The sequence below is a fragment of the Vombatus ursinus genome, unplaced genomic scaffold, assembly GCF_900497805.2.
Source record: "Vombatus ursinus unplaced genomic scaffold, bare-nosed wombat genome assembly UNPS02014797.1, whole genome shotgun sequence".
In the NCBI taxonomy this organism is placed as follows: domain Eukaryota; kingdom Metazoa; phylum Chordata; class Mammalia; order Diprotodontia; family Vombatidae; genus Vombatus; species Vombatus ursinus.
In genome coordinates, this window is record NW_020954575.1 from 2,442,549 (window position 1) to 2,455,347 (window position 12,799).

Consider the following 12,799-nt stretch of genomic DNA (forward strand, 5'->3'; position numbering starts at 1 on the left):
ACATATTTTAAAATGTGGCTTTAGATAGCTTAGATTTCTTTCCTTGAGAACTGCCTTTTTATATCCTCTGACCATTAATGATATCAGAAATGTAACTCCTAGAAGAGCAAATTAGAATAAATACTTCTTCTAACTCAGAATATTTGAGAGGGGGATATAAGTTTTTAAACCTTTTAATCTCCTCTATTTCATGAATATTAATGGTATTGTGTATTTATCCAGTTGTTTGTGAACTGTTTAGCAATCAGATATAATAGAAAAATATATTAATTTATTTTTTAAAATAAGTTTTTATTGATATTTTCATATGGTAGCATGTCTGTCTCCTCCTCCAAGACCTTATGACTAATAGAGTTTTTTAAGAATGGAAAAAAAAATCATCACAACTAATTGAAATATTGAAAAAAAATTCTAAAACATGCATAATGTGTAATCACTGTGAAACTCCCATCTCCATGATGTTTTCTCATATCTTTTCCCACTTGATATTTATAATTTTGTTACATATACTTTTGTTTTTTTGTTGTATTGATCTTTACATTTACATTGTTGTAGTTACTGTGAATCTTGTTTTCTTCACTCTACTAACTTCACTCTGCATTAATTCATAAAGACCTTTCCATGCTTCTCTGTATTAATTACACATCATTTCTTATCGCACAGTAATATTCCATTACATTCATGTAACACAGTTTATCTCTTTCCCAATTGATGGACATGTACTTGGTTTCCAATTGTTAGCTATTATAAAAAAGTGTTGCTATAAATATTTTGGAGTATATTGGGACTTTTTTCTTGTTTATGACTTCTTTTGAGTGTAAGCCCAGGACTGGAGTCTTTGGTTCAAATAAAAGAATATGGATATTTTAGTCACTTTATTTGCATAATTCCAAATTGCTTTCTGTAATGGTTGCACCTTTTCACAGCTTTCACAAACAATGCATTAGTTTACCTATCTTTCCACAACCCCATCAACGGATTGTCTGTCACCATTTCTTGTTACTTTTGCCAGTTGGTAGAGTGTGAGGTGAAATGTCCGGATTGTTTTGATTTGTATTTTGCTTATTAGTAATTTGGAGAATTTTTTCATGTGATTGTAAATACTTTCCAGTTCTTTTCAGATGCATTTGTTCATATCCTTTGACCATTTATCTGTTGGGATATGGCTGTTGGTCATATATATTTTTAATTGTTTTTATATTTTGGATACCAAACCCTTATCAGAGAAATTTGATGCAAAGATTTTTCCCCCCTATTTGACCACTTCCCTTCCTATTCTAGGTGCATGAATGTTTTTTGTTCAGAAACTTTTCAGTTTCAAATAATCAAATTTAGCTATTTTATCTTTAGTAATTCTCTGTCTCTCTTGTTTGGTTAAGAATACATTTCTTCCCCCTAGCCATGAGAGGTGTATGATCTATTTTTCTTCTACTTTTAAAAAATAGTATAATGTTTAATATTAAAGTCATGTATCCATTGTCCATCCATGCATCCATAACATATCCATCCACAATCCAGACTATTATTGTAATTGTTTATTCTCAAGCGAATAAAATATTTTCTTAAATATGAGACTTAAAATTATTTCATATTCTCCATTTCATTTATATATGTAAGGAACTTGACATTTTCCATACATTCACAACTTGAATCTTTAGTTGTGATCAGATCCTTTAAAACTGATAAAAAATAAAATCCATCTATTATCTCCCCATCTTTCTAGTTGAGGAATGGTAGCAGTGCTTTATAGTACTTTGTTTAATAAGAGTCTGTTTGACTGTAACATCTTCATTAGTCATTTTTAGAGAGAGAAATATTCTAGACTGACTGACTGATGATCATCAGAATGGTATGAGTGAGTAGAACAGGTTTGACTTAATGACATCAAACATGAATTGAAATTTTATTCTGGGAAAGAAGTTACATTTCAAAGAAGTTAAATCGAACTTATGTCATGGCTTTGATAGTGATCAATGAGGCAGTTTTTGAAATTTGACAGTTTATAGTAGTCTGAATTACTGAATATTTCTGATATTCAAAGTTGTGTTTTCTCCTGCTTGGAACTCTAAGCATTATAATGAGAATGTACTCTATAACTTTGGAAATAGTTACTATCCATTCCTTATCATGTACGATTTGTTTTCTGTCAGAAAAAAAATCTTAAAATCATGATCCTGTCAGCCATCTGTTACTTACGCTTTTGACTGAAACTTAGAATAAATAACACTTGAATCTAGCACTTGACTTTATCCTTTTTTTTCCTAAACCTTCATTTCCTTGTCAAAATACTCTGTTGCTGTATTCCTCACTGCCTGTTGCAAAAAGGTCACTGCATGGGTATCATGTTTCTAGCTTTTGATTTACTGTAAGAAGATGCTAATAGAGGCCATTATTTGTCTGGTATATAACATACTGAAATCAACTTTACCCTTTTTTGGAGTTTTCTACTCTTTGGAGTAAGGCTTTCTAGTTCTCATGACTTTTTCCTTTTTTTTTTCTTTCCAGAATTAGAATTAGTTTTAGGAAATTACATTTACACACAACATACACGAATTTGGGTAAATCATTTTTTATCATATAGCTCCATTCCTGCTGATCATTGTATGTGTTTAAGCCAGATAATTCATTCTATAGTGGTTTCAGTCCATCAGAAAGCATTTATTAAGCACCTACTATGTGTCTGACATTGAGTTAATCTCTGGGAATACAAGGAAAGGCCAAAGTCTGTCCCTTCTCTCAAGGAAGTCACAGTGTGTTAAGGGGAGACAAAGTATATTTGTTTTGCAAAGCTATAGACAGGACAAACTGGAAGCAATCAACAGAGGGAAGGAATTATGATTACCCACATTCATGGAAAGACTTCATAAAGAATGTAGGATTTTAGCTGGCACTTGAAAGATGTTAGGGAAGGTAGGAAATGGAGAAGGACATGGGAAGCGTTTTAAGCATGGAGAAAAGAATATGTAGATAAAACCAATCAATCAGCATTTATTAAGTACCAGGCATTGTGCTAAGCTTGGGATACAGAAGGAGACCAAAGTCAGTCTAGGAACTTACAATCTAATCAGGGAGACAACATGAAAACAAATATATACAAAACAAGATATATACAGGATAAATAGGAAATAATTAACTTAGGGAAGCATATTAGAATTAATGGGCATTGTAGAAGGCTTCCAGTAAAAGATGGGATTTTAGTTTGAACTTAAAGGAAGCTTGAGATTTCAGTAGGCACAGCTGAGGAAAGAGAGTGTTCCAGGCATAGGGAAGAGTCAGAGAAAATTTCCAGAGTGGAGAGATGCCTTGTTTTATTTATGTATTAGTCAGGAGATCAGTTTTACTAGATCAGAAAAAGACTGGGGAATTAGGTGTAAGAAAACTGGAAAGGTCAGAGGGGTCTTTGAGTGCCAAAAGAACATTTTCTATTTGCTCCTGGAGGCAGTGGTGAGCTCCTGGTCTTTATTGAGTGAGGTGTGTGTGTGTGTGTGTGTGTGTGTGTGTGTGTGTGTGTGTGTGTGTGATTGGACCTGCAGTTTAGGAAAATCACTTTACGAGATCAATAGAAAGTGTTTTGGAGTGGGGAGAGACTTGAGGCAGGCAGACCTTGCCTGATGGAGTGTTTTGTTTGAGGAACAGCAAGGAAGCCAGTGTTACTGGAGTATGTGAGGGTGGTGCAAGATGTAAGAAGACAGGAAAGGTAGAGAGTGGAAAACTATGAAAGCTTTCAGTGCCAAACACAATTTTTATATTTGATCGTGGAGATGATAATAATAATGATAGATAACATTTATATTGCACTTTCTATGTGCTGGACACTGTGATAAACATAGCTAGTTAGTTTCTGAGACTGCATCTGAACTCAGGTCTTCATGACTTGAGGCCAGGCATTCTCCTCTGTGCCACCTAGCCAGATGATAGGGACTACTGGGGTTTATAGAGTGGGGTGGGTTGACATGGTTTGACCTGTATTTTAAGAAGATCACTTTATTGGTTGGGAAGAGAATGGACAGGAGTTAGGAGAGGTTTGTGACAGGTCGATCAGCCAGCAGGCTTTTTCAGTAGTCCAGGTGTGAGGTGACGAGGGCGTATGCAAAGTTAGTAGCAGTGTCAGAAGTTAGAAGGAGGCATATGAGACAGATATTGTGAGGATAAAAGTTATAGGCTTTCGTAACAGCTTTTATTTGGGTATTGAGAGAGAGTGAGGAATAGAGAATGACATCTAGGTTGTGAGCCTGGGTGCATAGAAGGATAGTGATACCCTCAAGAGTAATAGGAAAGTTAAGAAGAAAGGAAAGTTTTGGGCAGAAAGATAATGTTCATTTTTGAGCATTTTGATCTTTAAATGTCTATGGGACATCTAATTTGAGATGTTTAATAGGCAGTTGGAGATTCAAGATTGGAAGTAGGTCAGAGATGTTAGAGTTGGATAAGTAGATTTGAGAATCATCAGCAAGGAGATGATAATTGAAACCATGGGAGCTGCTGAGATCACTAAACAAAATGATTAAGAAGGTGGTCTAGGACAGAGCCCTTGGGGAAACCCACCATTGGCAGCTGTTAGCTGAATGAAGATCTTGCAAAGGAGTTTGAGAAAGAGCAGGTAGATTTGAGGAGAACTAGAAGAGAATAATGTCATAAAAATCTTACGAAGTGAGAATTGAGGAGAAGGGAGCAATTGGTGATATCAGCAGCTTCAGTGAGATCAAAGAAGGATGAAGATTGAAAAAATACCATTATATTTGACATTTAAGAGACTGGTAATGTTAGAGAGAACAGTTTTGGTAAATAATGATCTTAGCAGCCAGATTCTAGAGTTAAAAAGAGTGAAAAGAAAAGTGAGACGTACTAGTTATAGATTGGCTTCTCAAGGAATTTACAAAAGGCTAGCTTGAAGGGATGCTAGATCAAGTGAAGGTTTTCTGAGAATGGGGGAAATGTGGGCGTCTTTGTAGACACTAGACAACCAGCCAGTAGACACTAGTAGAGAGATTGCTGGTAAGTGAGAGGGAGAATGATAATGCAATCTATAAGAGGGATTTGCTTTGTTAAAGAGAAGGCCTATTTCTTCATGTGAGATAGAGATAAAGGTGATGATAGTTGCAGAAAGCATCTTGGAGATGTGAGATGAGGAGGAGGGGAGAAGAGAAAGTTACCAGTGAGTGGTCTCCAGTTTTCAGTGAAATATGAGTCAAGGTTTGAGATTGGAGGGCTAAGGAAGGATAGAAAGGTATGGTAAAGCTACTGTCAAAAGTGGGATATGTCAAAGCATTTACCTTGTGTTAGTGCAGACCCAGTGAAGATAGTCACATAAATTTGTAATAGATCCAGTCAAAATGGTTTCATGATTTTCTACTACTTTGGTCAGCAGCATTTATGTGGATGATGAGTGATCAAAGGCCAAGGCTTGCTAGGTTAAGATGGTTGATAGGATAATAGACTTAAGAGAAAAGGACAATGTAGAATTGAGATACTTCACCAAGGTGAATAGGGAAAGGTTGTAGCTAGGGCAGAGATGATAGCCTGAGAAAGAAATAAGGGATTGTGGGATTGGAGGTCACAGTGAAGATAAAGAACAGGGTTTGGTGTTGCAAGGCAGAGGAACAGGTGGAATGAGATAGTGATCAGATAAAGAAAAATTTTAGTATTCATAAATATGAAAGTGGTGCATTTGTGAGTATTAGTAAGGTAAAGGTTATGGCCATTTCTGTGGTTGAGGTGCCTTGGAGATGTTGATCATGGAAAAATGAGTAAGTTGAGTAACTGTGAAGTAAAGATGTTTGAGGGAGTTTCAGCAGGAATGTTGAAGTCCCCTAGGATGGCAGGTTGAGGATGAGAGAAAAACTGAGCCAGACACTGGACTCACTGAAAAAAGAAAGGAATTGTCGTGGAGGTTAGTAGACTAAAAGCTAACAGAATTCTGATTGGGTGGTAGATGTGGATTGAATGAATGTCAGATAGGTTACTTGCAGGTGGTTTTAGAGGGTGAGCTCAAAAGTAACTTTGGTGATGGTATACTGATACACTGGTATCAATGTAGGAATCTTCAACTCTTACCTATGACTCCAAGAAGCTGTAGCAAGCACAGCAGCCACACTGCAGTAAAACTGCCTTGGATGCAGGCTAAACTAAGTGGAAGGTAACTGACAAGTCCCAAACCTGTTGTGAAATTAGGGGGGTGCCTATCCCAAGCAAGAGGAAGGGAAGTATTTCCAGGAAATTTTATCCCAGTAGTAGTTTTTATTGTTATTGTGCAATTATATTATGTGAGCCATGGTTAAATATTTTTTAAAAGCATTTAAACAGATAGATACAGTTTACAAGAAGCTGCAGTAATGATAGAGAATGGGAAAAATATGACTACTACATAATGTAAATTGGCATGGGTTCAGTATGTAAACTGTGTCCAGAGACACTTTGGCTAAGAAACCTGGGGAGGCTGCATACAGAAAGTACACCTTAAGGTGGAGAGAGGAGTCATTTAATTGAGGATGTTTATGAAAAAGTCTCTAAGACCTTTGTGCTAATAGTAGATTGCCCAGAATTATATGTATAAGGCTTAAAAAGAGCAGGAATGGAAAAAGATAGCTCAGTTCAGCATCAAGAAGAACGAATAGCTTCAAAATTCTCCAGAATACGTCTATCCTGGAAGCAACAGGAGACACATAAATATCCATTTTGCTCATGAATCAAAATAATAGCACTGCAATGTTATTATTAAGAGTAGAAACATTCTTAAAATTTTTTAAAATGTGCCTTTTCTTGCCTTCTCCAGAAAAGTCATTAAGAAGTCACAATCTGATTTCTAAGTCCTTTGGATAAATATATTGATTATAGTTTAGAGGTACTGGTTTTATGTTTGCTTGAAAGACTTCTTCACTTACTATAACATGATAACTTCTATCAATAGTTCTCTGACCTCCTTACTACTAAGTAAGATTAACTTGTGAAGAAACATTCCAATGCTAATCTGGTATAAGTGGTGAGAATTTCTTTTTAGACATTCACCAAATGATGGATGACATAGAGTATTATGAATTCCATACTATATTATAAATTCCATCTGCTTCCCACCATCAAGAATACACAACCATCAAGAAAATACAGGGAACTATTCAAGTCATTTTGTTTCTGGGAAAGTCTTAATTCTCACAATTGTGAGATTGGCAACAATGATGAAAAAAAGGAACAGGAGAATTGTTGGAGGAGTTGTGAGAGGACAGGCATACTAGTACATTGAAGGTACTATGAAGTGGTCCAAAACACGATTAATCAGATGAAGGAAAGTAATGTGCAATTATAGCCAAAACATTAGTAAAGTAAGTGTGCCAATTTATGCATTGATACTGTACATAGAGATACATACCACCAAGAAATAAAATAATGTGCACATATATATTGTTTTGCATTTGCCTCTTATTTTATTTCTCAATTACATGTAAAATTTTTAGCATTAGTTTTTTTCAAAAATTTTGAGTTCTAAATTCTCTCCTTCCTTCTCTCTCTGTCTTCTCTCCCTTATTAAGGAGGCAAGCAATTTAATGTAGTTATACCTGTGCAGTGATGCAAAACATACTTCCATATTAGCCATGTTGCAAAAGCAAAATAGACCCACCCAAAAAATTCATGAAAAATGAAGTATAAAAAGTATGCTTCAATCTGCATTCAGGTTGTATCAATTCTTTCTTTGTAAGTGGATTGAATTTTTCTTCACAAATACTTTGGGATTGTCTTGGATTATTGTACTGCTGAGGATAGTTCATTCACAGTTGGTCATCATAAAATATTGCTGTTACTGTGTACAATGTTTTCCTTGTTCTGCTCACTTCATTTTGCATCAGTTTATATGTATTCCCAGGTTTTTCTGAAAGCATTCTACTTGTCATATATCTCAGCTTATTCAGCTATTTCACAGTTGATGAGCATCCTTGCTGCCACAAAAAGAATTGCTGTAAATATTTTTTTTATATAGGTTCTTTTCCTTTTTTGAGCGGGATATGTTTGGGATACAGACCTAGTAGTGGTATTGCTGGATCAATGTGTGTGCACGTTTTTTTTTTTTGCTATCCAAATTTTTAAAAAATTATTTATTTTTAGTTTTCAACAATCACTTCCATAAGCTTTTGAGTTTTAAGTTTTCTCCCCTTGTGTTCTCACCTCCCTCTCCAAGATAGCATGCAATCTGATATAGCCTCTTCATATACATTCTTATTAAACATATTTTCACATTAGTCATGTTGTAAAGAAGAATTAGGACCAATAGGAGGAACCACAAAAAAGAAGAAACAAAACAAAACAGAAGGGAAAAAATTAGCAAATAGCATGCTTTGATCTGCATTCAAACTCCATAGTTCTTTCTCTGGATGTGGATAGCATTTTCCATCATGAGACTTTTGGAGATGTCTTAGATCCTTGCATTGCTGAAAAGAGTTAAGTCTATCAAAATTAGTCATCGCACAACGTGGCTGTGGTGCAGTTGAGACTTCACCTCAGAATTAGGAAGAGATGAGTAGTAGTCCTACCTATGATTTAGGATTGTATGTCTCTGGGAAAGTAATTTACTTTTCAGTAACACAGACAACTTTCCAAGTTGATAAGCAGTTGTCAGTTTGTGTTGGTATAGGGAGCCTCCTCAACTGGGCATGAAATATCCTGCCCAAACCTGTTCTCTCACCTCTAGACATGCATTTCAATCAGTCTATTGGACATCTCAAACTAGATGTCCTTTAGACATCTCAAACTAAACATGTATGAAGTTGAACTCATTATCTTTCCCTCTAAACCTTCCCCTTCTCCTAACCCCCCAATTATTGTTGAAAACGCTATCATTTCTGTCCCTCAGGCTCTCATGTCTCTAAGTCTTTGGGATATAGCCCTAAAAGTGCTACTACTGGGTCAAAAGGTATGCACATTTTTATAGCCCTTTGGGCATAGTTCCAAATTGCTCTCCAAAATGGTTGGATCATTTCACAACTCCACCAACAATGCATTAGTGTGGAATACTATTGTGCTATAAGGAATACTGTTTCATATTTCCTGAAAAAGACGTTCCATCTTCCAATTTTTGCCATTTTCATTGGCTGTCTCTTAGAATCTTTGCCTACAGTATTCCCTAGCTTCCTTCAGGTCTTCTAAAATCCCATTTCTACAAAAAGTTTTTCTTGGTCTCCCTTAATGCTAACATCTTCCATATTTTGATTATCTCCCACTTATCCCATACATATCTGTTTGGTACATATTTCTTTGCATGTTGTTTCTCCTTTAGAATGTGAACTTCTTAAGGTCAGAGATAGTCTTTTGCTTTTCTTTCATGCACATAGTAGATGCTGAGTAAATGTTTATTGACTGACTCTACACTGAACCATTTTTCTGTTGTGCACTCTTAATTCTTTACTATTTTTTGAAACTTTCCTTTATGACAAAGAATGTTTTCCCCCCTACCATTCTTACCCCATGCCATCTCTTCTCTTCCCAAAACACAAATTTATCAAAAAATTCCTTAGTATGTATATGGTTAGAAATGAAATAGTTTGGCTGACTTTATTAAAATAGATTAATTTTTCTTAAGTGTTTTGGGGGTAAGGTAGCATTAACTAGGCTAAGAGTTGCAAAGATAACATTCTCAATTTTTCTCTTAGATACTGATTATTTAAAAAATGTAAACCCTAGGTTAACCTTCTCCTTCCTCCAACTTTTCCCTGTGTAGTATTTTGAAATTGCTTTCTTCAAGATTGTTTGGGTTCCTAATTGTCTAATTCATTTAGCACCAAACTATTCTGTATGTTTGGTCAAGGTATTTTCATAGGTTATATAGTGGGGCCACAACAACAATAATGCCTGTTACAGTACTTTTAACAAGTTTTGGGAAGTTCATAAAAAGCTCAGTGGCCACTTTACTAGGTTTTAACTTAATTCTACTGTGTGATTTTTAAAAATCCCATCTGTGTCAAATAATAGTAACTTGGGTTGGTTTTTGTATATCATTTTTGCACTGATGCTTACTCAGAAATTCTTTATTTTTTAAGAGTAAGTTTGGATGTGATAATTATATTCCCGAAATGTTGTTAGCTATACGATAGAAGTTCTGAGGAACACAAAGCAGCATACCTTTTAACAGTGAGTTGTGGACCAGAGCAGTCTCCTGGGCAGTATTAAAGAATATTGTAAAATTTACGTGATGGAATAATGGTACAAAATGAGTTGAAGACAAAATGCTGGTTGGTGGACTGGCTGGCATGCATTCTATGGTGTATGGGCTCTATTCATAGAGGAGAAATTAAAGGATACTGTTAAACAGAGTTGTGAAACATCTAGTCCCACAGCTGTATTTGGTTTGTTTTTCAATTTCTCATTGCCTTTCTTGTTTATTAGCTGTGACTGACTTCAGAATTAAAACAAATATTTTAATGGCAGCATTTATGATTTTGGCAAGAAGGGTGAGGGGCTCAGGGCTCAGATCTGGGCAGGATGATACAGGTGGTGCTAGGTAATCTTATTATGCTCTGCAGTCATGGTGGGTGAACCTTTTCAGAAAATAATGCCCACAAGTAATGTAGCTGATAAGCTGTGTAACGTGTGTCCTTTCTGGTAATATGAGCAAAATGTAGAAGAATTTTAGTTGATTGGTCTATATTGGGAGTATTTCTCTTTGGTCTATGTTTTAAACTTAAGTCAGTATTTAGGGGGTAAGTTCTTTAACAAAGTGAAAATACCTTATCAACTTTAGTATTTGGTCCACATAACCGTACATTATATCTTCGTGGTGGTAGAACACTACCTTTGCAGAAGGCAAAGTTCAGAATAATAGCAAGCCCTCCATTCCAAGATAGCACCCAGTTTCCTGCTACATTAACAAGTGAATTGTACTACTGAGGTTTTTAGCTAGAAAATCTTAGAGGGGAAGAAATATTTTTCAGCTGTAGAGGAAATGGGAAGGATTTATAGAAGTAATTTCTGAGTTAAGTCTTAAATTAAGAAATGAATTCAGAGATGTGGAAATGCAGAAGGAAATAAGGAAGGAAGAAGCAAAAATCTAGGGACTGTGGCAGGTGCTTTACAAATATATTTCTTTTGATCCTCATAACAAGCCTGCAAGGTGGGTGTTATTATCATCCCCATTGTAGAGTTGAAGAAATGGAGGCAGATGTCATTTGCCTAAGGTCACACAACCAATAAATGTCTGAGGCTAGATTTGAACTCAGTTCTCCCTAGTCCCAAGCCCAGTGGTTTTTCTATTACATCAGTTCACTGCCAAATTCATTTCAGACATGGAGATGAGTTACAGGTGGTAGATAGCATGCTACATTTGGAGATCAGCTAGTAGTGGTTTGGCTGGAGTGAAGGTTTCATGAAAAGGTTTTAGGTATGCCATAATTCTGGAAATGAAGGTTGAAGCCAGATTGTAGAGAGCTATAAATATCAGAGTTAGGAGTTTGTATTTTTTCCTAAAGTCAGTTAGTTGGGAGACACTAGTTTCTTGAACAGAGTCTTGACGTGGTCAGACAGACTTGTTTATTTGAAATACTATTCTGTAAACTTTTTGATGGATTGAAGAGGAGAAAGACTAGTAGTAGGGATGTCAGTTAAGAGACTGTTGTAACATTTTAGGAACAAATGTTGAATTAGGGTGGTAAACATGTGAGTAGACAGGAAAGTAGGAATGCAAATCATATTGGGTTGGTGGTATGGATAGAACTTTCCTACTGATTATATGTTGGTGGTTTAAAGGAGAATGAGTTGAAGAATGACTCAATGTTATAAGCTTGGATGATTTTAGATAGGAAGTAGCTAACAGCCTTCATAGAATCTATCATAGATCCTGGTCATATTTTTCATAATTAAAGTAGAAATTTTTGAATTTTTGCTCCTATAAACTGTATGTTGAAATACTTTTGCATCTGGTTGATAAAGTTCTTGTACTTTATACTTTGGTATAAAATAAGTTCCTAAAATGATTTCTAGCTAAAGTTTGTTTTCTATGCTGCTCTGTGTGTTATACTTGCTTCTAAATATGTGATTAATTGCATGCCATCTTGGGGAGGTGGGGGAAGGGAGGGGGAGAAAATTGAAAACTCAAAAACTTATGGAAGTGAATGTTGAACACTAAAAATAAATTAATTAAAAATAAAAAATATGATTAAAAGGAGAAATTTTCTTCCATTGAAAGTGAAATTCCTCAATTCAAATGGGAATTTGATGAATGACTAGAGATGTTTTTAGGAAAGGGGCAGGGTGGGTGGGGGAGGGAAGAGATGCTATTTCCAACACTTTATTTACTTAAAAGAAGTTGTTACTGATATCTTTTACTTTTTTTACGTCATTATATTTTACCCAGTATCCCTCCTATCTCTCCCAGGAAAAGTCTATCAAACTTTAAAGAGCAGTTAGTACCCATTTTATACAAATTATTCTCAAAAATTAAAAAAGAAAGCACCCTACCAGATTTCTCTTATAAAACAAGTATAGGCCTAATACTTAAACCAGGTTAATGTAAAGGGCAGAAGGGGAACAGCTGAATATCAATTCAGAAATTTTTAATATAGTCCTGTTAAATAATCTATAGTTACCTATTTATCTAAGCAACCATTCAATATGACGAAGTTGAATTTGTGCTAAGGCTGCAAGGGTGGTTAAACATTAGGAAAGCAATCAACATAATTTATCATATTTAAAACAAAATATTCTAAAACCCATTACTTCAATAGATATGTAAAAAAACACATTGACAGTTATAATACTTATTTATGCTAAAAAATACAAAATATCAGCATAAAGGGATCTTTTTATATCATAAACTATCTAA

At 35.2% G+C, this 12,799-nt stretch overlaps 1 protein-coding gene across 9 annotated transcripts in view; it reads left to right on the forward strand.

Annotated features, from left to right (window-relative positions):
- The window catches only part of BCAS3 (BCAS3, microtubule associated cell migration factor), a 781,854-nt gene that overhangs the window by 231,663 nt on the left and 537,392 nt on the right, over positions 1–12,799 (forward strand). The window lies entirely within an intron of this gene.